General features: G+C 38.7%; 1 protein-coding gene across 1 annotated transcript in view; it reads left to right on the top strand.

Moving 5' to 3' along the window:
• TIAM2 (TIAM Rac1 associated GEF 2) overlaps positions 1–23,684 on the top strand; it is a 210,847-nt gene that overhangs the window by 65,618 nt on the left and 121,545 nt on the right. Inside the window, exon 2 of the mRNA XM_042874628.1 lies at positions 18,532–18,673. The gene's annotated coding sequence lies outside the window, so the exon portion shown is untranslated. The remainder of the gene's footprint in view (positions 1–18,531; positions 18,674–23,684) is intronic.

The following is a 23,684-nucleotide window of genomic DNA, read 5'->3' as shown; positions in this document are numbered from 1 at the left end:
TTTCAGGATGTCAGAGTACCTTGCAATGTTTTGCTCTGCTAAATATTTTAAGGCTTTTTCACTGTAGTTTGTGTCAGGATAAAAATAAGCACAGGCCTATCAGACTTTCCCCGCAGGACAAAAATTCAATTTTCCAACCACCTCTAATTATTTCCATTCTGCTGTCTGGAAAGGATCTGGAGACAATTTAGACAGCCAATTTACTATTGACTTGGGAAAAAATTATTTACCCTCCTGAGCCTCTGTAGATGTGCAGCCAGTGGCATGTGATCAATAGAAAAATCTCATGTTCAGTGATTTCAGTGCTCACTGAAGGACTGTGAGCCTGGGTTCTGCTTACTTGTGTGTGCAGTTTTTGTGGCTGTGATGGAAAAAACAGCATGTCACAAGCTGATGAATCTTGTGGGGTGGAAGATGCTGAAGCACATGGAAGGAGCAGTCAGTGCATGGAGCAGCTGGGCTGTGCAGTGAGCATGGCCATATATAAGGTGCAGGAAGATGGGAAGGAGCGCAGTGCCACACTTACATCCTCCAGGGTTTACTTGACTGTGCCTGAGGTGGAACCTCTGCAAGAGCATCTGCAGCTTCTCTGCTGCACGGGGTGTGTGTGCATCTTGGGCACTGAGCTGCTTCCTGATTGCTGCTCTGCAAATGAATCCAGATTTTTCTTCAGCTTTTCTTGCATACCAGAACTGCATACATCATCCTGAACGCCGCTTTAATCCTGTTAGGGCTATGTTTAACTGGGGTTAGGATTTGTCACTAATGAGTACACTGGGGTTAGTAATTTTCAATTATGTTTTTCTAACTCTCAATTAAAAAGGTGGTTGACTTTTTATACAGAAAAGTTAAAAATCCTCATTTTTCGTTTAGGCTGGCTACAAATTGTAAAATCAAGACTCATGGGTATGCAGAATTAACATTCTTAAGAAATACTGTAAAAAGCGTTCTTCATGTTTAACTTCTAGAATTTTATTTTAGGATTTTATATGCTTTATGCTATGCTGGCAAATTGAAAAAATATTGGATCCTTATATGGAGAACCAGCAATTTCCCACAGCCCTGCTTTTATGGCACTGAACGCATTTCATTTTGTATGTGATTTTCCCCAGTTGCCAACTGACTACATCATGCAGTTCCTTTGGCTTATTCTTTCTGTCTTATGACCATCAGCAGATATTTTGAGTAGCATATTATAAAGCCACAGATCCTTTTGCTGCCTTGGATTTTGTCTCTTACCACTGGTAATGGAAAGGCTCTTATTAATTCTGTGGTGTCAGCAAGGGTTGCAGACAACGTTGGAGAGCCCCACTGTGAGTGACCCTAGCAGTTGCCAGCATTTGCCCTTCATGCTGGCAAGGAAGGACATGCCTGCCATCTCCAGCCATCCAGCAGGCATTTTTCAAAAGCAGCATGAAATTGGAGATCTGGAGAGAGAGGAGCAATAGCACTGATGCTTGTAAACAGTTCAAGATGATGTGCAAATCCTCAGGGTGATCTAAGTGTATAGGAGACGTGGCTGAATTTGAGGCATACTGCTGGAATTGAGAATAACTGGAGGAGACAGGGCTGGGTACAGAGAGGATGGTGGTGGTGTTTGCAGATATACAATATTCTCACATGGCCAAAAAATATTTTATGAAAATGCATACTGACCACAAACTGAAATTGAGTTATAGAAGTACAGAGAGAAGGGTATGTGTGTTGTTGCTTGTCCACCCCTTCTGTACTGGGACTGCATATAGATTCTTGCATCCAGCTGTGGGGGTGGCAGCAACACGAAGTTCATAACAGCCTGAAGAATTATATGGTATTTAGGACACTGCATGCATTTTGAAGAGAGCTTGTAGGAGCGTAACAAATGGTTGAAGCATGATGCAAGCAGAGTGCATAAAATTGTGTACGTGGAATAGCTTTGCTCAGTGATAACGTGGAGAGGGCTAAGACAATAGTTCACGTATCTGAAAACTGTAAACCTTACACAGAAGTAGCTGTTACTTAAGAGGCTGTGAGGGATTATGAATAAAAATCAGTAGTATGTTTAATGGGAATAGAAGGAAGAATATTTTCACTGTCAGATCTCATAACTTGTAGAACACTTCTTCTGGGAAGCTACTAGAGCCATGTCTCTGGAGATGCTCAAATTTAGACTGCATAGAGCAGAATGCCTACTACTGGGTGCTGATCCTTTGCTGGTAGGATTATGATTGCCTGCAATGTTTGGCTGTTACCCATTCTGTTGAAATGTTTCCTGGCATGATACATGAAGGGGTTTAGGGCCATAAAACATTTGAGTTTATGTTGATATAATGCTTGGGATACAAATATCTGTGCTGAATTGTCACTGTCACTTCTCAGAGCCAACATTTTTTATGTGAAAATGTGTCCTAAAAGACCTCCATGTGCACAGCTGTCATTGTGAAATGTATGTCACTTGTGGCCAACAATGACGGACCATTCACTAAACCCTTTGCTGTAAATGGCTGTTTGGGCCAAGAACAAGTTTAGGTAGGGTGACTTTGAGAACTCTTTCATCACTGCTTTCAAATTGTTTTGAGTTGATTATTTTCTTCCCTTTTCTGTGCAGAAAGAATGTTGACTTACAGGATGTAATGTGCAGGAGGGTAGAGAGGGCAGATGCTAATTGCAAGTCACTGAGCTTGGGTTAAGACAGCTCTTAATCAGTGGCTACTTCTTGCTTGTATAAGACTGGTGTAGAAATGAAAATGTTCAGCCTGACAGCTATAAAAAGTTGCAATAAGGAATTGAGTCATCAAAAAAGTGCCTGGGTTGCTTCTTCTACTTCTTTTCTTCTACTTTTTTTTCCATCACAGGATTGCAGTAAAAGATTTATCCAGTTTTTGAACTGTGCTTGATTAGTAAGCACAGTTAAACATTTAGTTTCTTCTAAAATAATTTACTTTGTTTTGGAACAGTTCTTTATTCCCTCTGATCCACACACTGACATTGTTTTTATTTCTTGCAGTATTTCATCTTTTACTGGGAGTTCTGTGTTATAGGGAAGACTGTCTCACAAATATTACTTGTTTGGTAAATACTTCAAGAAACTATGTAGAGCTAACTGTTCTGGGATCTCAGAACGGGAGCTTGGCATTAACTTCTTGTTCCCTTCTATTCTCTATATCCTCTTGAGCTAGGAGGTCCTTACTGTGCAGCTATCCTTCTCAGACAAAGATGTTTTTGTGAGGAATTTTTATATCTTACTGACATTTTTTTTTCCCATTCTTCTCTCAGAATTTGTGGGATTGTCGTATTGAGGTTGCTTGTTACCCAAAATTGAAATTGTAATACGTTATTTATCATATTGAACTTAGTATTATGGCATGAAGTATTCATGGTTGTTTTGAGCAGTCTTTTTTTTTCCATTCATTATTGGCATTTTATTACAACTCTATTCATATTAATGTATTTATTATCATGTGTGCTATTGACATGTGCTTATAATACGTGTATGTATATTTAGTATATAAAATCTTTCAGAAGCAAAATAGTCACGGTTAAAGGGCATCCTGAAAAGTTCAAAGGGGAGGTTTATGGGGTAGCCATTTTTGGAGCAGAAGCCATAATCTCTAAAGTTTAGGCGTTAAACCCTGAAAACCTCCCAGTTAGTGGTTAACCATGTGAGCTCTTTGCTGTCACATGGATAATAGGCAGTCCATTTTGCTTTCTTCTAACAAAAAGAGAAACAACTGTTAGCATGGTTGTGCTTAGCCACATCAGACTTATCGTCTGTATTTAGGGTATATAATAGTTCCTTTAAGGATAAATTTATATGAAGTCAGAAAGGTTTTTTTTTTTTTTTTTTTTGTTCAGATATAATTTGGCAGCTATAGTTTCTTTACCATTCAATTTACTGTTTTGTTTTATCTGGATGATTTGGAGTAGTTTGCATACATCTTCATACACCACTGAAAATTTCTGCATGGAATTCAGATTAAATAAGGTTAAAGGAAATGAGAATGATGTGAATGACTGTAAACATACTTAAGAGTCATTCTGCAAGAATTAAATGGTTGGAGTTAATTCTCCTGGCTGGTGCTATTTAGTTTTGCTTTGTCTTTAAAACCCCTTTCACAGAACACAGAAAACTGTAACTCAACTCCTAAAATCCAGATGTACATTTTGCTGCCTGGTAGCAGTTCAAGGGCTATTCTTGTTTAAATAGCAAGGCAATAGGTGCTATGTGCGACAGTCAACAAAACAGACTCTCTGACAGCCAGAACCCTCTGGAGAAATTTTTTAGTGGGTGAGAATTCTGTGCCCTAGCTGATTAGGAATAGGAAAGGATGCCTTTGTCTTTAGGTCACGAGTCTGAAGGAAGGTTGCAAATTCCTTACTGGAGCAAAACCTTTTTGTTGCTCATCTTTCAGTGAGCGAGTATTGACACTCCGTGCCAGTCCATAGCTTACCACTGCTCTTTCTGATGTGTCATTTTATATTTTTATTGTACTAGCACCTTCAGCTGAATGAAAAGAGCCCTATGTATACCCAGCCTAAGTAGGCAATTATTTTCGGTGTTTTAAACAGTAGCAGACGTGTGTGTAGGATTATGTCCATGTTCACTAACCTTGTTGGCTTAAAGCTCATGTGACTGCAGAATACTAGCTTGTTATCCAGCTAACTGGGTCCCTTTTGGTTTTATACTTGCAGAAAGGAATGTATTTCGCCTTGACTGTTTTGTTGGTATTGTTGATCGGTGTGTATTGTACTCTTGAAGGCGAATGTAGTAATTAGAATAGAACCCTTCCTTGCTTTCATTTTCCCAGAAATATATCAAACATACTGATCTCCCAAATCTGTTCATCTGTTTCATTAAGCTTTTCTGAAGCTCCATGCCATTCTGTGACTCTTCAAAACCACCATGATAGTGTAGCTGTTTTTACTGAAGTCATTTTTGCAACTGTTTGCAAAGAGCTCTGGTGCAGAACTCCTGGTTATTATTATTATTATTATTATTTTCTTTTTAAACTACTTTCTATTGCAACAGGTATTTACCATGTCTGAAATGCCAAATAATAGAGGGGTCAACTTCCTGAATTTTGAAGCAATGCTTCAGAAATGACAGTAAAGACAGGTTATGAAGTATATGCGGAATGATCATGTCAAGGTGTTTGATGTTGTTTGGTTGGTTTTTATTTCAAGGAGTTTAGTTGATTTATTAACACTTTCTCAAATGGAGTGCTGCAACTTACATCTCAGAAATTAGTCCTAGTTTGTCAAGTAACAAAGTAACCTCTTCAATAGTAATTTGCCATTCAAGGTGAAATAGATCAGATGTTTTAAATAATAATAATAGATTAAATGCTTAAATCCTTATAGGAATAAAGAGTCAAGAATAGGATGCAAAATTTTCAAAATATTTCTTAAAATTCAACAGTAAAATAGCCCAACAACAGTAGGAGTAATTGGCTGGATCATGGGTTGTGACAACTCTGCTCATGTGTTGGTTCAGCACTGCTGCCATTTTACAGAAGTGCAAGCTGAAATGCATGAAGCCAATCTACCAGATAAACTCATGCTAATTATTTTGTTCATTTTCAACCCTCTCAACTCTAGAGTTTTTTGTGTGCCAGGTCACTGCCACATAGAGGGGCTGAAGACCTGGCTGCTGATTCTTTGAAAACAAACAAACAAGAAATGCTTTACAGGACAAGTGGAAGACACTTGTGCTTGGAAGACAAAGTGCTTGGTGTTGTTGAGCAGATGGAGAGAAACCTCTCAAAAATGCAAAAGTAATTGTTATGGCTAGTCAACTCTCCTTGTGTTTCTTCAGTAGTCATGACATTACAACTAGCATTGTTGCACTCTTTCCTGAACTCTGACCTGAACTTCATGGAACATGCGATAAGGAAAGCTGTGAAGAACTAATACAATTAATGTGCTGATTGCACTTTCCACCCCTGTGTATAAGACATTTAATGTGTTCTAAATACACATTTCTCCTTTCCTGCTCAAGTTCTCCTTCTGGCTATTAAGTATATGATGTATTCTGTGCAACTGAGTATTGCATCTATAGTAGCAGTAATGCAGTCAGTGCTGTCTTAAAACAGATTACATTACATTTTCTAGCTGAATGTAAATGAACACAAATGGTGTTGGCAATCTGGAACAATCACTAGATCTTTATTTTCATGTAAAGAAATTTCTGTGATTAAAGTAGTCAAATCAAAAGTTTTCCTCAAAATTAAAAAAGTCAAGTGTGTATTTTCTTGCTGTTCTTTTCCTTGTGAACATCCACATTATGTGGATACATGAGCAGTATGTATGTAAACTTCCTTTCAGTGCCTCTCTTCTCATAGAAGTCACCAACTTTTAGAGTAGAGATTCTGCAGTATCTTTCATGGGCTTCAGGATTTTGTTTAAAAAAAAAAAAATCATTAAATTCTATTCAACTTCTTGTTTTCTCTCCTCACTGCCAGCTAGATTTTGAGAAGCCTTCAATCCCCAGATAACTGCATCAGCTTTGAGTCTTTTCTGAAAGATCCTGGGGGATATTTTCTGAGTCTCCTCTTTCATCTTCTTATGTCAGGCCTGTTTTATGGTTTCTTGTTTGCTGATGGACTCTTCAGGAAGTCACTGACATTTGTTCCTTACCATTAAGTCAATAGATGAAGAAATGCAAAAGCTTCTGGCTACCTCTGCTATCCTTGTCCTGACACTGAAGAGGAAGTCGTCTTCTTAGCAAGTGTCATTTATCTGCTGCATCCCACCTATGAAAATGCCAGTCCCAAAGCCAGAAGAATATTGGCCATTGACATGTTATTACTTTAAAAGAAAAGGTCCAGCAGATTTAGTAGGTGATTGTTCAGAGCACTATGATGACTCACAGAGGTGTTGACTCCATGCATGAAATACGGAGAAATGGGGTAGACCAAAGCTTGCATTTAACTTTGTCAGTTGAATTAGATCATCTTAGAGATTCCATGATTGAGAACAACATAGAGTTCATTGCCAAGTCTGGTATATATTTTGCAGATCCCATTTCTTACATTATACAAAAGAAATTTTCTTTTTCTCCGCTGTTACATTTTTGTGTAGAGCCCATTCAAATAAATAGAAGTATTTCCTTCAGTCTCTTACGAAGTGTGTCTTCAATCTTTATATAATGCATAAACAACTTCATAATGCTACTTACTTTTGTTGGTGCTGCACAGAGATGACTGGACAGTAAGAGCAAAGATAGAGTAGCAACAACGCTAGTTCCATTGCTGATACCCCCCTGTCATGGTGTTCAGCCAGCAGGATGTGCAGAGTGAAAGACCAATGGTTTTGTCAGGCTGCTGGGCTTCTCCAGCCTCTGATGTCTTCGCGCAGCAGCAGGGTTGTTAAACAGTCTGGAATGCATGGGATTACTGGGGAATGGTGAAGTATAAAGGGAGTTTAGGAATTGAACGGGGCCAGGACCTTTCAGATTTACATTCGGTTCGGTGCTAGCAAGATGTACATACCAGGCTTAAATGCACTTTCTGTTTAAAAGGGATTAAATGGTTAAGTTCAAAATTCCTTATACTCTGAGCACGGTTAAGATGGTTTATAGCTAACAGCGTGCAAACTAGACCTCCTAGGTTTACTTACAAAATAGATTTATATGTTCATTTATATTCTTAAATATTAAGAACGGGAAAAGAATTAACAGTTCTCTACAAGCTGCTGTAACACATTTTTCACCTTATATGGAGAATTGCCTGCCATTTATCAGGCAGCATTAGGATTTGCTGTTATTGTCACGTTCCTTAACATTGGAAGACATCACATTTCTCTGACTAATGAATCAAGTCATAAGCTTATATTTTTTGCAGTTTGAATGATAGGTCTTAATCCAGGAGTTGCTGGGATGGGCAGTGCTTCTTCTGAAAAACAGCAATATGTAAATTTCAATTCTATGTCACTGAGTTGGTTCCTCAGCTCTGTCAGAGAAAATGAGACAGTGAAATTGTGTTTCTGTCTGGAGTCATGTCAAGTCCCTTCTCACTAGCTCTTCAGCTTCTGAAGAATGCAGTATGAAGGAAAGTTGAGGAGAGTGAAGGGAACGACTCACAAACAGAGCTCATGTGGCATTTAAGAGGGCAAACCTCAGCATTTTGTACTACAGTGTAGTAAATTCCTTTGAATCATAGAATCATAGAATGGTTTGTTTCGGAAGCTGCCACTTCATTGACTCGGTTAGACACTCAGTGATAACTGTTGGCTATGAAGTCATTAAGAGTGCAGTGAGAATAAATACATCACAAATTCATCGTTCAAATGTGACATTAAACAAGTGGAAAGTACAGAAATACAGAGAAATGATCTATAGTCACTGATGTCTCAGATTAGAGAAGCAGTACAAAAGAATGAAAAAAGAAGGCAATTATAAAATTTCATTTTACAGTTGTTTAAAAGCACAGAGTAGGAGTACTGATGAAATCTGTGTTCACTGAATTTGGATGATGAAAGATCAGTATCTGGTCTGATTTACTGGAGTAATTTAATTTAAAAAGAGAAGCACTGTTGGCAATATTTTGAGGATTGTGGCAATTGGTAGTGCAGTAAGCATTGCCTACTACCGCTTATTGTTTTTGCATTATGTAGACCACTATAAACTATTAGAGTGCTCTCCGCAACTCTTGTGAGTTGAGTTTGCCTTTTAACTGCAGAGACTTTTCTGTGGTACTATCTGGGAAATAAAATACTATTAAATGGTAGTCATTCGATGCAATGCAATGATTAGAGAACCTGGCCCGTAATTGTTGCTGTATTCACTTCAAGACAGATCCAGAAGAGTTAACTGGAAAATGATACTCGGGTTTTTCTTGCTCCATAAAGGCAATGTTGGCTGTGTTTTCTTGAATAATAAGATGGAAGGAAGAATTCATGAGCCTAGGAACATTTGGAGCCAACAGAAACAAAAGGATAGTTTATATGGCTAAATACTTTTGAAAAACCAACATTTGAAACATTTAGCCAAGTGGTTGCGTGGAAGTATCTATACAATTTTGTGCAGGGTAGCGCAAAAGACACACATTTTTATTTTCTGTGCGCTTGTGATTTTCCTATTCTTCCCTTTCTTCACCAGAGGTTAAACAGATTTATTATCATGTATGGATATAAAAGATCTTAAACTACAAACATTTATTTTTAGGTCTCCACCCTTAGGTTTTGGATTTTGTGAGCAGATATTTCAGTAAATTTACATCTATATAGGGAAACTTGCAAATTGAATACTGCGCAAATCCATGTTTTAAAAAAAAGCAATTGCTATTCTAGAAGGTAAAAGATGTAATAAGAAAGCCAAGAAAAAAGTTGCTTTTTTGTTTGCTACTAAGGGAATGATCAGTGTTTCCTGCTGGGTTTTGCACCCTGCAATTGGAGATCCTGGCGTGCCAGTGGTCTAAATAATGCTAGGTTTTGTGACTAGTTGACACTACATAATACTGGGAATGGGGTGACTTAAATATACAGCCCTTGCTCAGGCAGAACACCCACTGAAATCACATTTAAGTGTCGTCAGTGGAAGCTTTGCCAAAAAAATCACTATGGATTTGACCCCAAAGTTATTACTACCAAATTTCTTATATAAGTCTTTCATTATCGTGTTTTTCAAGAATGGAGTTCTTGATTGAATCCTGGAATTCATTATAACTTTCAGTTTTACCAGGGTATCAGCCCTTAAATCTACATTTCCATTGGAAAAAATATATGTATTTTTTGTTATTGCTCAAAAAGAAGTAGTAAGCATACTTTGTGGCTTAGGTAGGCAATTGCCTGAGGTGCCCAAAAGAGGAGCGTGGGCTTCCTGTCTCCCTATGTGAATAGAGGAGAGAATTATCTCCAGAAGAGTCTTTACTTAGTTACAGTCTGTGTTGTCTTTTGGATAAGAGTCCAGTCCTACCACTACCCTCTTAGCATCAGAGGTGATTTAGGGTACATACTTGTTTAGGAATCAGGTCAGATGGGTTGGTAGGTTCAAGACCTACTGTGATTTGTAGAAGTAATATCTAACTTGGTTCAGAATTCCTTTTTAGAAGTTAGTGGGTTATCTTTTTTACCATGGATAATGAAGACTGTGATAGAGCTGCATTGTTTAGCATAGAAAATCCTGTGTTACTGCAGGACACAAAGTAATGTTTCTTATTTTGCATGGCTAAATCTACAGTACTCCTGCCTTCCCCTGTGTAAAGCAATAACAACAAAAAGGAGGGAGGAGACATATTTAAAGCTATTCTGATATGCCTTTGTGCTTCCAATTGCTTTATTCAATATTTATATTAAAAACATTGTAGGTGGAGGTGGCAGGAGTACCTTTAAGCATGCCTTCTATATTCTGTTTTAATATAGTATTTTCACCTGTGTTTAGTTCTTGCCAGCCTTCAGACATTCATATGAAAAATATTCCAGTGTTTTTTTTTTTTTCCTGCCTCAGGCTGAAACCTCTTGGAAAAAAATTCAGCAGAATAACTCCAAAAGCTTTTGAAAGAATGCTTCACAAAAATTAGAAAGGTTTGTCAACCTTGTTTAGCCAGCCATTCCTTAAAAGAATAGTTATACCTTTGGGAAATAGAGAGGGGAGTCAGGATGGCTTTTGTAGCCTCATGGAAATAAAATCAAATTCACTAACTTGAGTAGGTTGGTTTAAAAAATAAATAAAAATCATTACTTGCATGTTCTCAAGAGTCGATTAAATGCTTACTGATAACATCTTTTAGTACACCCACTATATAAAATGTGCTTCAACTGTGCTAGCCTCTGTATGTGCTTGGGGTAGAGAATATGATTGGTGGTATTGAGTGCCAGACTGGGCAGCCCTGCAGTGCCATCTGCCTCTGCTTTTGTCAGAAATGAAATTATCACGGTATTTAATGGTCTTCCAAATTCAGTAGAGCTTTATGTCAACACATACCTAAGAATAATCAAAAAGCAGTTGAAATCACTGCTTCATTCATTCATTATTGTAGTCATTCATGCAGTAATTCCTGACAAAGCTAGGGCTAGAATGTATTGTCTGCTCCATATCCTACTCTCAGTAGTGCACAGGATGAGAGGTGATCCCCAAAGAACATCAACTTTTGTCTTTTAACTTTCTCCCAGTTTGCAGTGGAGCTCTGGGACTGCCAGTTTTTAGAATTTTAACAGTAGATCTTTGCTATTTTAAAGTCATAGCTCTGAGAGAGTCTGATGGTTGAGGTTGGTGGCAAAACAAAGGCCTGTCTGAGGAGTTTTGAAGGATGGGAATGAAGTGGCCACAGATATATCAGCATTTCTCCATTCAGGATCCTGAAGACTTCGTATAGTCTGTGATCCTTTCTCCTCTGTTTTTATTGTTCTTTCAGATTTATAATGATATAATAGAATCATAGTATCGTAGAAGCGTAGAATGGCTTGGGTTGGAAGGATTGTCAAGTTCCAAGCCCCCTACCACAAGTAGGATTGCCAACCACTAGATCAAGTATCAGATCAGGCTGCCCAGTCCCCCATCCGACTTGTCTTTAAATACCTCCATGGACAGGGCTTCCACAACCTGTCTGGGCAGCCTGCTTCAGCATCTTATGACCCTCTCAGTGAAAATTTTCCCATGACTTCTAATCTAAGTCTTCTCTCCTTTTGTTTAAAACCATTCCTGCTTGTCCTATCACTATCTGCTCATGTAAAAAGTTGATTTCCACCCTGTTTATAGTCTTCCTTTAATTGTCAGAGGGCAGCAATGAGGTCACCCCGTGGCTTTTTCTTCTGCAGACTGGACAAGCCCTCCTCCTTCAGCCTGTCTTCATAGGAGAGGTGCTCCAGCCGTCTGATCATTTTTGTGGCCCTCTTCTGGATCTTCTGGACAGTGCTGGTGACTCTCACCTTTCCGTGTTTTAAACTTTTTTTCAAAGCTTAGCTCACCCAGCAGGCACAGAATGATCACCCCAGTGTGAAGTGCTAACTGATAAAAGCAGTTGTAGAAGGAATGCTTTCGATTATATAAACTCCTATTGAAGTTGTGATTAGTGAGAGTCACCAGGAACTTTTCTGGATAGGAGAGTTTGTATTTGGGCGGGTGAAGTGGACGTGGAGAGGGAAGCAGTTGCCGGCCTTCAGTCTTGGCTGAGTAAGTGGGCTAAGAAATAGCTCAGGAATGTAACAAATAGATAATTGCTTCCTGAGTATAAACACCTAGGTTGTTTTTACAGCCTTGCTTTAATCTGCTGCCTTAACAATGATGAAGAATAGCGTTTTGTTGACTTTCACTTCACACAGCCAAGGGTGAATGTTACCATGAATGTCCCAGCAACTTGCAGCAGTCATGATACACTATTAGGCTGTTAAGGTACTCTGTAAGATCTGTTTCTTAGTGCTAAGGAACATGCTTTGTTCCTTAAAAGCAAGAAAAACACTTTTAATTTAAAACTTGAGTGAAAATGTTATCAAAAGTGCTAGCTTTATGCTTTTAATTTGGAAAAAAAGAGAACAAAAAACAACATAAGGGATATAGAGTAAGCTGAAACAATTTTTTAAGGCCTCTGCACTGTAAAATCTTACATAAGATTTAATCAGTGGCTGAATAGTACATTTATCTATCTGACAGCTGGAATTAATGGTGGGTGACTTCCCAGGGAGTTCAGGTGCTGAGGTAAGCAGGAACAATTCTGATGTTTCTGTTAAACACTGATGTGCTACATTTTTCACAAGTATTTTAGGCAAAAAGATATAATTTTGGTCTTTGAGGTTAATATATTGAAGTCAACTCTTTCCACCATTTTGGTTATTTTATATTGGCTATGAATGTCCTGATGAAGATACAGTATTAAAATACTGAGTTATTTTCTTATACATAAGATGATGATTTAACATACGAAAAACAAAAAGTATAAATTTGCTAGAAAAGAGGAACTGGAATACTTGAGAATAATTTTAAAAAGTTATATATTCTCAAGTATATCCGACAACATGATGTCTGCAAAGTGTAATGTCAAAATCTGTTAAATTTTGTATCTGCCATTAGACGTGAGCAATGGCCCATTGGTAATGTTGCTAGCACTGTGGGAATCTGAGGCTTTTCTTCCTACATATCCCTTGTTTGGCTTTCTCTGTTAGCTTCATGCAGAATTTCACAGAAACCTTTTCTTTTTTCTCTCAGAAGTTTTAATTTCTTTTGAAATTTTGCTTAGGAGACAAACAGCTTTCTGTTGTTACCATTGTTTTTCTTCTTAGTACTTGCTTTCCGTGTGTTTTCTAGTGAATATAATGTAAGGTTTAAAAAACAAATGGATTCTCCTTAAGTCTTTCTATCTTTCATCTTTTTTCCTTCTTTGCTTCCCATATCTGCAGGTTCACTCCTGAACAGTAGCACAGTTTGTGGGTTGCTCCTGGGTCCTCAGTCTGAGCTTCGAGGTAGAATAACACCGCTGTTGCTTTAAGCCCACAGTGTTACTTTATATAGATATGGTCTGGTTTATAATGTTGCCTTAAATACACAATAAGGGAGTTCATCTCCATTTCAGAAAGTGTTTATGACTGATCTCTGCCTGACTAGGAATGTTTTATTCTTAAGTTGCTCCACTGCAAAAATGTTTTGAAGTCCCAAGCTGGTACTGGGGCTTCACTTGTGCTCTCTGAAGGTTGATTTCTGTCAGCACTGGTGAACCATGGCTTTGCATTTGTCTGTGAATAGATCAGGCTCAATTTTGGTATTTCTGTGTCTGCTTCCAATCAGTCACCTTCTTATTAAGTCTGCATCACTGAACTGACCTATGAGTGCCCTGTGACTGTCAAAAGCCACAATAGGATGCAACTGGGGCCTCAGTCCTTTGCAGTAAAATAGGCAAATTTTCTTCTTTCCATAGCTTGTTTACAAAATAACCTCAGAATAATTGATTTCTGAAAAAAACCCTCCTCCATCAAACATAGTGGCAACAGAATAAAGTGACCCAGAAAAGGATTTATTCTAGATGCTCTTAAAATGGCATGTTGATGTAGGATGAGATTTGCTCACTTCACTTCTGCTGACGCCACTTATTGATTATGTATTGAGTTGACAGAGGCCAATGGAAAAATCCTTTCTGTCCATGTACCAGAACTTCTGTAGGACTGCTGTGTGTCCTGCATGGTGACTTGGGCTTTGAAAGTAAGTACAAAGGTAAATAGTGCAAACTATCTGAAGTGTACACAGGAGTGGAGATTATCTGAATCATGCAATTGATGCTGTGGAAGACAAAGCTCTGCCTCTCTCTGACCTGCCTGACCTGGCTGTCCAGTCTCCCTCATACCTATCTTTCTAATGTCATCTGGTGACCAAAGAGGGATTGTGCCTGCACACAGAGCTGAATCACCACCTTGCAGGAGACCTTCCTGGATGAAGGAAAATGGAGTGGGAGGGGTTATTTGGTAGAACTGGTCTGGGAATCAGCTTTCTGCCTCCAGGCCTCTGGGAAAGACATGGACTCTCCCTTGTTTATGGACAGGACTGTGAGGAGGGAGATCATAAGATGGGGATGTTTTCTTTTAGTGTAGAGGCCAAGAGGGCATTTTCCTGAAAAGAGAAAATTTAGCTAATCTTGCTTGCTTATCAGAACATCAGCAGACAGAATTGTGACCTTAAAGACAGGTGACATGCAAGCTCTACCAAATTAAGGTCACTGTGAATTGTGGTATACAAATATGGTCAAGGAGCTGTTACCTGTTTTTCAAGGGTAAAAGACTCAGGATCAGGCTGTAGGCCAAGATGCAGCTGGAGGTCTTTTGGTGAGAGCTGAGAGCTTAAGGAAAAATGATGAAAGTTTTAAATGAGGTTTTCTACTTGATTGTCTCCCTAGGTGGGATGCTGAAACTCACTTTCTGGGTGGGAGTATGCCTGGTTTCATTTGTGGTATGTATATAGCACTGTGTATGTTCTCATCAAGCACCGGTGTCATCCTTCATGGCTTGGCCTTTCTTACTGATCCATGGCTACAGGTTTTTGGCAATGCTTTGCAAATATATATTGATCTCCTAGCCTAGGTTTGTTTATTATTCAGAAATGTGATGAAGTTAAAAAGAAGGCTATGAAATCCAGGGCAAGAAAGCATGGAGTTTCCTAAAGAGGAAAGTAAAATAAAAAGTATCTCAGCAGCATAATACTGAAGGGTTTTTCTTGCTGTGTTGCGGAGCTTTTTGTTCTTTTTTTTTTTTTTTTCTTTTCACTTTAAGTTGAATGAGGAGGAAAACAGTTTAATCCAGTACTAATTAATGCACATTTCTCTGAGGTGGAATGATCTCTGTTCAGTCACACCTTCAGAGTGACTCAGGTGGATTAATCAATGATAATCTTTCTAATTAAAACTTCTGCTGAGAGAAGCTTTCAGCAGTGATCAGTGGTTTTTGTGTAACTAGTGAATTAAAGGTAAATAATATTAACACAGTGGTCGTTTTTACTTTTTTTTCCAGTTGATCATTCAAAGATTAGGAATGACTGATTGACTGCTTTGTGTTTAGTACATTTGCACATTTAGAATGGCTAGATTTTTCTCCTTTGTTTTTTTTTTTCTTGTTCTGTGTGCAGGAGCAGCTTACCTGTTATTATATCTGATCTTCACTGTCACACTATTTGCTGATATTTATATTTGTTTACTCCTCTTTTATACAGCAGAAAGATAGAAGTGTAAGTACAAGATTAATGGCAAACTCTGGTTCTAAAACCATAGTGCTTACTGTCTTACTGCAGGTCATTCTGTTAAAAAAAAAAAATAAAAAAAATTACCAGCTGTGCCTACTTGTCTGTCCTTAACTAAATGGCAGATCCTTTTGCGTTGTATTTACCATGTTATGGCACTGCGTTTTGGCATCTTTAGTATACTGAAGGATTGTACTGCTTTCTGAGATGTGTTTGAGGTTTGTGTGAGAATTATTTCCATATGGCAGTTCTGTCTTTTGATTGCTTTCTTTTTGTTACCTTTATCCATTTTTAATGCATGGAAGATATTTTCCTGTTGATTCCTTTAGAAGTGCTTTACCCGGATTAATATTTTGATGAGAATAAGTGGTATTAAGAGGTTTGTTTTATGAAAGAGGTAAGAAGAGTGTTGTAAGATTGTTGATGTAATGTCTACTTCTCCCTAGCCTGCTATAAAAATATATTTGAATGACTAAAGCTCTGAATGTGTGCAGCAACATGCTGCATTTTATTGGGAGCTTCCTCATATTAAGCGTTATTATTAAGGACTCTGCAAATATGGGGAAATGCTATCACAGAGCTGGCACAGAATTGCTGCAAAGTTTTTGCTGACAGTGGCAAACTTCTTTCAACATTTGGTGGACATTTTGAGGAGGGACATTAGGACCTCTCTGACAGTTAACTCACTGGGAGTGTTGGGAACACTTCAGAAAAACTGGCCCTTCCTGGCCAGTAAGTTTTTTTTTTCAAGAAACAGGATGTAGACCTTAACAAGTTTCTGAGTGAAGCTTGACTGGAAGGGAGGTATTGTGTTACTTTCTCATAAGTTGACTCTTTCATTATCTGAAGTATTACACCATTTGCCTGCTATAAACATAGTACTCTCATTTCTTCCAGTTTTTACCCACATTGAAATGTTTTGGCTGTACATTTACAAACCTTGGATAAACGAGTTTTAGTATTGCGAGATCATCACAGCTGTAATTAGCAAACAGCCAACTACATTTCTCCAATGCTAGGGCCAACGAAAATCCATCAGAATCAGGTTTACACTGAGTACAGAGTTCAGGTCTACATTGCTGAAATTGTGTGCACACTGACACAAGTTTGCGTTTAGCTTCTCCTAGCTCTTGCATTACTCTCTATTCCTGCCAAAGTGTTAGTAAAGAAGTTCCATCTGTGAAGAGATGGCAATGGGTTAAGGTAGGAAAGGGAATATACCCAAGCAGCTCTCTGCTGTGAGCTGAAACCTGGAAAGGGATAGAGCACTTCTAATTTCAGGAATTTTGGAAAGATTCATGTAGGTGAAAACAAGCTGCTGTTTACATCTTTTGAGTTTTAATTGCTGGTCAGGAGTTAGGTACCATAGTTAATGAAGAACTGTCTCTTTTGAGAAGCACCTCATGGGGAAGGAAAACACAGTATGGCAAAAGTACATCGGTCATGTTAGCAACTCTATGAGCTTTGCAACAGAAGTCATCCATGCTGCATAGGTCAGCAGTGTGTTACCTGAAGTCCATCGCCATTTTGGTGTTGTGCGCTCTAAATGTTTGGTGTTGATAGCTATCTGCTCCTTCCCACAGCAGAGCAATTCTCTGTTTTGTAGAAGGAAATTTGCAAGTGGATTTTATGATAACAGTGGAGAAGAATATTACTTAAGCCTTATTACTCATGTTTCCTTTGGGTGTAACTTACAGCCTGATACTGCTCCTTATTTTACTGACCCATTGTTAATTTGTCCCTTTTGTATTGTGGCTTTGCTGCTTGTATTACTTGCTATTTTGTCTGCATTTTATTTTAGTGGGGCAGTCTTTGTTTTTCAGTGAAGTCATTTTGAGACTATTGCGAAGTAGGAATATGCTCTAATCCTACTAAATTGTCTTAGTAAAAGAAAACATGTAGTTCTATCTAGCTCTTTTTTTCTGCTTGACTGTTTAAATGCAAGAGCAACCACTAGTTCCTATTTTATGTGTACTGCTTTAATTGAGAGTCTATTTTGTTATATGCTGATTCTATCACCTGGCTTGTCAGTGAAATCTGCCTTTTGAAGTAGGAAAAAATTCTTAGTTTTAGTTGTGCTGTAGTTTGTCAGTTTAAATGTTGTAAAAATAAGGATATTTCTTATGACAAGGTTCTGTGTGCCGTGAAGAAGCTCTTGAAAATCAGCCATGCCAATTTAAACATCACAGCAAGTATTGTAATACAGTCTGACAGTTTGCAGTATGAAGACAACAGAATTTGTAGAGCAAGAAGTTTTCCTTGCCAGCTTTGGGGAGCTCAGTTAGACACTATCTCCAGTATAATCATATGGAACAAGTAGATCAGTGATATCTTCTGTCTTACTGTTTTCAAGTGGTGCAGACAGAAGAGCAGCAGGTTAGTCTGTATCTGTCTGCTCAAAAACAGAATGCTGTTCTCAGGAGCGTGGCTGGGCTGCTGCAAGCAACCTTGCATAGATCTTTGTAGCTAAAGCATGGCTATTTTATGAGGTCATGGCTGGGATTTGGTAGGCACTATTCACAGTCAGTGCCTCTGCTGTAGAAGGACTCCATGCTGATGATGGCTCCTTTGAAGCTTTCTTTCCTGGTCAAGTGGATTGGGTGGGGATAATGGAGTTATTGCAGCGCAGATCTCCTCCTTACAACAAACCAGGATGGCTCAACAAATATTCCTCTGAGGCACATGTTGACATTTGTTGTGTTGCTGGTTTCTGAAGTTTTTTGCTGCTGCTCATGAGTGCTGAACTAATGTATCAATTCGGTGAAGGTGCTTCTAGTTACTCTTCTTGGGTGAGTTGTCTGCCTGTGAGAGGTTTATGGTTTAGCTGGCAGTGGTTCAGAACTGAACTTATTTCTAATGTACCCTGGCATCCACGTGTTAACAAAATGTTTTTTGTTTTTCAGATTGCCAGCACTAAGAAAACAGCAAAAAATCTTCAGCTCGTTGAGCAACAAGGGCAGTGTTTAGGAATACATCCCACCCTTGTGTTTTTGCTCCAGGATGCAGAGAGAAGGAAGGCATGCAGAGCGCAAATAATTATGCAAGGTTGGTTTGTTTATATTTTGTTGGTTTGCTTATTTTTGAATGAATAAACTGGATTATGAGAGTTACAGGCCAAGGTCTAGATACAGCCAGGTTAAATTCTGGGTTAGTCCCTGAGACTTAGATTTCATATTGGCTGGGTGCCTTTGAGGGTTTAGAGTCAACAAGTATTGAACACTAGTGCTGAGGAAGGAAAATGGAGGCCATCTGAGCTGGGTTTTTTTTCAAGGCACTGATTCAATTCTTAATGACTTTGACTTTGAAATTGGCTATATTTACAAAACTTCTGTACAGACAAGAGTTCAAATCTGTAAATAGCATAGATGCAGTTTTCTGAAGGAGGGAAGGGGAAGGGTTTAGGCTTTTTCCTGCTCAGCTATTTAGAGTGTTATGATGTGGAAAATGCTTGTCTATTAGATGAGATGGAGTGGATGAGCAGTTTCTGGTGCAGTCTATGTTGTTCCAGAATTAGAAAATTGCCGTCAAAGAGAGACCCTATTTCTGATATCTCTCTCCTCAAAGCATAGAGCAGTGTTTTAGTTCTGCTAATTATCAGATGTCTTTCTGCCCTACTCACAGATCTTATGCATGGCATATGAGAGAGACTTGGTCTGGGTTTTGGTGTGGGTTTGAAAGACATGGTGCAACAGTGCTTAGGTTTCCTTCACTCCCTTTGATTTGAAGCAAAGGGGTTGTCATAAGTGTAATTTAACACTAATCATAGTGTTTTATGAAATAGTGATGGGAGAACGTTTATTTAACTTTTCTATATTTTGAATTCCTTAGTATTGTTTGCTATTATCACTTAGAAAAAAGTGTTTCCTCACTATCATACTATGTATAATGCTGTGTACACTACTAATTAACACAGAACATAGGTGTGTTTGAGCTTTAAAGCAATAGCCAACTGCATAGCCCTAATAACGTCACCCTTTGAGAAGTTCAGGCCTGTAGGCATTTCTGCACATTACAAAGTCATAGAAAGCAGGGCTGAATATGATGCATCCAGTTCATCTTCATTCCCCAGGAGTTTGTGTAACACCATCTTCAGCACATCCACTGACAAAGAAAGGGTGCAGTGTTGGAGGGATTGTGACCCTTCCTGTGCTGCAACAGGATTGCTTTTCTCTCCTGACAAACTGTTTTAAGAAAAATTGATGCTGAATAAGCAAGTGAACTCCAAGTTGCAGGTTTCTCTTTGACTGATGTGCAGGTGACTCTTAGCACTGATTATTATACGATATTCAAACATTTAAAAGAAAATACGTTGTTTATTTTGTAACTCTAATCATTTTTAAAATCAGTTTGTGTTGGAGCTTTGTTACAGTTTTAAATGACTTAAGAGTCCTGCAACTTGAAAGGAACTTCGGGCACCCATACCACTGAAGAAAATATGCATGAGCTCTACTTTTTTTGTTGTTTGATTTGTAAAGTATTTAACTTATTCTTTTGTAAAAGAGGTTATTTTTAATACTAGCTCGTAAGTTCAGGAAATATTATTGAATCAGGATGGATTTGCAAGAGCAATGAATATTTTGAACATGACTACAACAGTCTTGAAGCTTTTCTGAATTTTTAAGACTTCCCTCCTCAAAAAAGTAAATCAGTATAAACAACTGCAGAACTGCCAGATTCACATTGACTTTAAAAAAAGGACAGCTGTGATACTATGCCATTGTGATTAATGTAACCAATGTATTTTTCCAGTGTATTGTGCCATGCTTTGCTGCTTCAGGTTACAAGTGTCACTGAGACTGTATACACTGCAGCATTCATGAAAAGTCATAATTCACCATGGAACTCTTCTGGAGGTTCTTTCTAAAATAAATAAACAACAGCAAAAGAAAAAGACTTTATTTTTGTTTGATCCTGTACTATGAAAAAGAGAATACTGGTCCTGATTCTAAAATTTACCAAGACTAGAGGCTTGCTGGGAGATTGGATGCCACAACCATGTGATCCTGTTGATTCTTTTTGCCATGCTTCAGTGCCATGATGTAGATGCACTGTTTGTTGCTTTGCAAATTCTTCAGGTTTGTTAACAGAATTGTTAACTTAATTTCATTTTGCCTGTGATCATCTGCAGCTTTCCAAATAGCAGAGAAAGCCTAGAGCAAGTTTGTCAGTAGCACAAGGTGAATTTAAGAACCATGTGAAGACATGGAAGAGAAAATTACGGCATACAGTTTCCTAATGATAAAGATACCAAAAGCATCCTAAAATTACAAAGCAATGTAATGCATTAAAGCGTTAATTTGCATTTTGGTTAAGGCGTAGCTGCGTTTTTGGACTATCCCTTTAATTCTGCGGTGTTAATTACCTACTGACCAGTTCCTAGGGTAGAAGCAGCAGGAGCAGTGCCTGCAGCAGTTTCCTGACGTAGTGGTTTCTATCAGACAGAACAGTGAGACTCCTAAAGTTGCTTTGTAACGTGGGGTCTACAGCTGTAGGCCAGCAGACTGACTTGCACAGGAATCTAATTAAAAAATCAAAGATATTGAGGAAAGCTCACAAGTGCCATATGTTCTTCTTTACAACCTGAAATGACTCAGCGAATCACAGTAACAAGTTTCATTCTTTCTGCATTGTAGCTGAATTTTGCTACAGAAGACACCTGGTACAAGAGAAGTTATTCAGGCTCCTGATAGTATTAATAACCATTTGAACTTTGTCAGTTATTCCATCAAAGTATGTTCTGGAGATAGAAGTGATTTAAAACCTGGTCTCATGAGGAAAGCACCACTCCCTGTGAGGAGCTGCAACCACCTTGAGGGCTCCCCTCAGCTCCTCTGCTCTGGGCTGAAGAAACTCAGGGACCTCCTCATATGCTTTGCCCTCCAGACCCTTCACCATCTTTGTAGCCCTCCTTTGGATGCTCTCTATATAACTTTGTCCTTAGTTGACACCAGCTTCAAAGTTGCTTTGGAAAGTGATGTGTTCTGTGGTACAAGGTGTAGGAGACCTGAGTTAGGCTGAGAGACGATTACAAGAGAGATACAAGCATGCTAGGGGTGCTAGGAATGAAGTACCTTGCTGTATGTTTGTTTTCACACTGGATCTTCAGTGGTGGTTTAGCCTGAGGAAGATGGACACCTGCTTTTCCAGAGGAGTTTCTTTTGAAGCAAAGCTGATGTCTAATTGAGATAAGTAGATCACTGTGTGCTTACTGTAGAAGCTGTTTAATTATTTCCCAACATTGCTGGCATATGCAGTAAGATATGCAGTAAGACTCAGATGTTTGATTAAGATACAATCATAACTCCATCTGTAGACTCTTGTAACAAATTGTTCATAGGTTAAAGTAATTAAAAGCAAGGCTTGATTCTTTATCTCCTCTCCAAGTGAAAGTCTTAATTGTATGGTTGATTAGTTGAGGAAATGACAAACAGAAATCTGCAGATCCATGTCCCCATGTCCCCCTCCAAGCACACTGATTTGCAGATTTGTCATGGAATGATCAAGGAAACTAATCAAAGGTGAGGGGAGGATATGCACCAGTGCTTGGTGGAAGCCATGAAACAGAGCAGTCTTAACTCTTTTAGCGATATATAATATCAGAAGCAACAGTGTATGTTTACAGTTAATATGAAAAAAGGCATGGATCTAGCAGAAAGAAACTTTCTGGCTTTTTTGGGCAAGCCCTTGTGACTAAAGTTGAATTGTAGTTTAGAAGAATCCAGTAGGTTCAAAATAGGCAGGAAGAAGCAGAAGAAAGGGGCAGTCTACTGATGAAGCTTTGTGGCCTGCTGGTTAGGTCTGTATTCAGGAGGTAATTTCTGATCTGACAGACAACTGTGAAGAAACTCAGCAGTATGTTATTGATTGCCTAAAAAAAATAGAAATAAATCAATCTGTGTATTCGTGGGTTTTTTTACAATGTAAACCTGAAAGGAAATCTAAAGGCCCTGAGGACTTGAAATATTGTTTATATCTCCAAAGTAGGCTCGCTATGCTTATTACCTATAGTTATTTTCTAGATGTACATGAATTTACCAATTTCCTCTGTGTTTTCAGCCGTGGCTCATTCGTCCACTGCCACACAGCTTGACTGTGCTGTCAGCAAAGGCCATCAGCATTATGAAAGAGGACACTGAAAAGTTAGGTGTGCCTAACAGTGTTTAATGATGCCACCCTCCAGCAACAGAGCAGTTCTCCCTGCTACATACATTCAGTTTGACACTCATATCCTGGTCCTGCTGGCAAGATGAGATGTAAGGTGCCACTTTGCCCCTATGGAGCTGTTGCGAGCATGCCATGGGGTGCTTCGAGACATCAACCAACAGCTCAGCCTGTGCTTGCTTCTGCTCTGCATTCATTGAAAAGTAGCTTGCTTATTGGAGAATCCTCATGCAGATGGCTCCTTCCTCTTTTGCTGTTATGTGTGGTGGCAGGGAGGTGATGTGGGTAGCGTGGCTGGTACTTCGCAGCAGCTTTTCCTGGTTGGTATGACAGGACTTTGACCACAAGCAATGATGCTGTCTGCCTAAATATAAGAGCAGGAAGAGTATTTGACTGTTGATATTTCTCTAGGATTCGTTCTGACTGAGCTGATGGTCAGTCAGGGTAGGTGGTTATTCTCCCACCTGAACCTTAGCACTGTAATCAAGAAGATATGAAAATCCCTGACTGAAATACTGACAGCTGCTTCTGTCAGTCTGCTCCCAGAAAAATGTACTCTCCTTATGAAAGTAATTTCTCACTTCTGCTCTCTTTTTCTGACATCCTGCAAAACCTTACTGTGTAATACCACTGAATCTACACAGATTTATCAGAAGTCATCTTTTTTTTTTTTCCTTCTGAAATTCATCAGAACTTTCCTACATCACTTTCCAAAAACCTGAAGATACTATTTTCCTTATGAGTAGCATGAACTGCCAGCAGTAGCCTTCTGTTTGCTGAGGGGTTACAGCCTTATGTGTATCTTTGTGTTCATTGCAGAAGAACCACAGCAGAGCACAGTCACATCCAAGCCTGTCTCTCTCAATGTAGTGGCTCAGATAATGGATGCGTGGGA

This window comes from Lagopus leucura, unplaced genomic scaffold (genome assembly GCF_019238085.1).
Source record: "Lagopus leucura isolate 7727_CA_CO unplaced genomic scaffold, USGS_WTPT01 Super-Scaffold_73, whole genome shotgun sequence".
In the NCBI taxonomy this organism is placed as follows: Eukaryota; Metazoa; Chordata; class Aves; order Galliformes; family Phasianidae; genus Lagopus; species Lagopus leucura.
This window is presented reverse-complemented; position numbering and strand designations above follow the sequence as displayed.